The sequence below is a fragment of the Galeopterus variegatus genome, unplaced genomic scaffold (assembly GCF_000696425.1).
Source record: "Galeopterus variegatus unplaced genomic scaffold, G_variegatus-3.0.2 Scaffold711, whole genome shotgun sequence".
Classification (NCBI taxonomy): domain Eukaryota; kingdom Metazoa; phylum Chordata; class Mammalia; order Dermoptera; family Cynocephalidae; genus Galeopterus; species Galeopterus variegatus.
This window is the reverse complement of record NW_007726822.1, coordinates 313,922-317,166: the sequence shown is the minus strand read 5'-3', so window position 1 is coordinate 317,166 and position 3,245 is coordinate 313,922. Positions and strand designations below refer to the sequence as shown.

General features: G+C 56.1%; 1 protein-coding gene across 1 annotated transcript in view; it reads left to right on the top strand.

The window, feature by feature from the left end:
• Window positions 1-3,245, top strand: part of PLEC (plectin) — a 72,486-nt gene that overhangs the window by 1,402 nt on the left and 67,839 nt on the right. The gene's annotated exons all lie outside the window — the stretch shown is intronic.

The following is a 3,245-nucleotide window of genomic DNA, read 5'->3' as shown; positions in this document are numbered from 1 at the left end:
GGGGGGGGGGGGGGGGGGTGCAGGAGGCGGGGCGCTTCAGCAGGGAAAGTGCTGGGACTTGCTGCAGCGTGGCACTCTTTCTGAATTCTTACTTGCTAAATCTGGCAACCCTGAGCATGTGTGTGTTTCCAAAACAGGCCGGGAACAATTGGTGGGGAGCCAGAGTAAAACCCCAGGAGCCCCAGGAGCCCCCGCACCTGAGAAGGAGGGACTAGGGAGGCATGAGCATGAGCGTGTGGGGTCACAAGAGGGACAGGAGCAGGGGCCGCAGCGTCTGCACTGCCTGAGGGAAGGATGAGGACGGAGGGTGAGAGGGGCTGGTCTGCTGGTGAGTTAGTGTGGGGCACGGCGAAGAGTGAACAGGAGATGAGGGCAGGGACAACTCGAAATAAGCTGGTTATGCAAGGAGGGATGCAAGAGTAGCTAGAGGAGAGACAGAGCTTCTCCAGCCAGCCAGGAAGACTGAGCATGCTCATAGCTGAGGGCTGGCTGCAGACAGGTGAGAGAGAAGGGACAGAGGGCAGCTGGGGCCACTGTGCTGCTGAGACTGGGCAGGGTGCTCTCGACTCCTGATGCTCAAAGTTGTAGGTGGGGACAGCAACATCAGCCTCCACCTGGAGCTGGTCGGAAATGCAGAACTTCTGGTCTGCCCCGGACCTGGCCTAGTCACCCACCACCACCAGTCACTACCCCTACTTCCAGCACCATCACCACCACCAATCACCCAGCACCATCACCACCACCAATCACCCAGCACCATCACCACCACCAATCACCCAGCACCATCACCACCACCAATCACCCAGCACCATCACCACCACCAATCACCCAGCACCATCACCACCACCAATCACCCAGCACCATCACCACCACCAATCACCCAGCACCATCACCACCACCAATCACCCAGCACCATCACCACCACCAATCACCCAGCACCATCACCACCACCAATCACCCAGCACCACCACCACCAATCACCCTCCCCACTTGCCGCCACCACCACCAACCACCCAGCACTACCACCACCAATCACCCTTCCCAGTTGCCGCCACCACCACCAATCACCCAGCACCATCACCACCACCAACCACCCAGCACCACCACCACCAATCACCCAGCACCACCACCACCAATCACCCTCCCCACTTGCCGCCACCACCACCAATCACCCAGCACCATCACCACCACCAATCACCCAGCACCATCACCACCACCAATCACCCAGCACCACCACCGATCACCCTCCCCACTTGCCGCCAGCAGCACTGATCACCCAGCGGCATGAGCACCACCACGCACCATCACCATCACCACCCCCACCTTCACCAGCACTTACTTACCCAGCACCACCACCCAGATACACTGTGCTCATATCCTGCTGGTTTGGCTGATGAGATACGTTTGGCTCTTCTAGCAAGCACCTTTATGACTTTAGATGGTACAGCCGAATTTTTTTTCCACTTGACAACTTAGAGACTGTTTCTTGCCTTCCTGCATGGAAGATGAGGAGAGTGGGCCTCCTTTCCCTCTCTTTTCAGGTCTTCCTCCGTCTTCCATCTCACAGTTTGGTTAATTACATTATTTTTATCACGCAGTCAAGGTTTACAAACAGACTTCATATTATACTCTGTACCTATCACGAGGCCTCCATGCTTGGGCCATAGGTTGATAGACATACTATGAATCACTGACCTACAGAGAGGGAAATAAAATCCTGGTTATCAGAGCTGTGTTGCCTGAAAGAGCCTTCGGGGACTCCAGGCCTAAGGGCTCCTCTTCCAGCTCTTTGACGTCGTTCCTTCCCGGGACGAGCTTGGCCAGCGCGCTGTTCTTTGCGCCTCCCCCAGCGCCATCTTGCACGGATTCTTCTGTTCAGGAGGAGGGTCTCCTGCAGTGGGAGCAAGCACCCTGACTTTTGCGTTCATGATACAGCTAGAGGCGTTCTGCAGTGCAACTTGGCGTTGGTGTAAACGTGCCGTGTCCCTGCAGGTCCTACTAGGCCCTTATTTGTCCTCAGTCTTCATTAATAGTTTGGCTGGATGTCGCATCCAGTTTCAAAGTGCTTTCCCTCGGGTATTTGAAGACATTGCTCTTTTTCTTCCTTCTTGAAGTTTTTTTTCCTTGGGAAGCTAAAGAAAACAGAACAAAATAAAGCAACCCCTTCAGCGGTTTCGCAGCATCCAATACGGGTGGAGAGAAGCCCGCGTGAGAATGTGACCTTTCTTCCCGTGTGTGTATTGGGCGCGTTGTTAGTGTGTGTGCGCTTGCAGAGTTTTCTTTCACTTTGAAGGCTGACGTGTTCCTGGCAGGGGGGTGCATTGTCCCTCTTGGCATTTCATGCTCCTCTCCTTCCGCTGGCTGCTGCCTTTAGCTCAGAAGAACGGTCTTCCCCGCGTGCTCACGTGCGCCGTGTGGTGTGCCTGCCGTGCGGTGTGCCGTCCTGCGTCCTGTCGTCCATCCTGCTGTGGCCCCCGGTCCTGAGGGTGCAGACCTCCTCCGTGTCGCCTGTCCTGTTTCTTTTCCTTCAGCTCTGTGCTCTGCGTCTGCTCCTGACCTACATCCAGACCCATGAGCTGCGGCTTTAGCTTCTGTCACCGCATTACTTGGCCCACCCACCGAATTTAGTTCAGTAATCCTGTTCTCAAAGTAACTTCTTTTATTTTCAGACTTTTCTTTTTCATAGCAGTGAGTCTTGTTTTGCCTGCCTCTGAAGAGACTAATTAGGATTTCTGTTAAAGCTCTGTTCGGGTCCCTAGATTTGCTCCCCCAGGGCTGACTGTTGGGTTGGTCATCAGAGGCCTTCTCTCCCACCCGGGTCTTCTGGCATGGAGAGGTCGGTGGGCATCTCTTGGTGTTGGAGGGGGCGTCCTGCTGCCATGTAAGTGGCTGGCTTTGCTTTTCCCTGCAGAAGCCTGGCTGTGAGTCCTGAGTTAGGGTGCGTGGGTGGCCTTTACCCACCTGCAAGGTTCCCTGGAGAGAGTCAGGCCTCCCGGAAAGCTCTCCGATGTCACTTGCCCCATGGAGGTGGCTCACCTCTGCCTCTGAACAGAGCGTGATGTGGGCCACAAGGTCTCCCCCAGGCCCCGAACTCTTCCGTGAGAGGGGTCCTGATTGCGGGGCTCGGCTCTCTTCTGGGCCGGTTTAGGGCCACAGGGAGGATCTCCAGACAGCCTGGCCCTGACCGAGCCCCGCCCGGGCAGGTGGAGCGAGTGTCGCACCTGCTACTGCAGCAGCAGTATGAG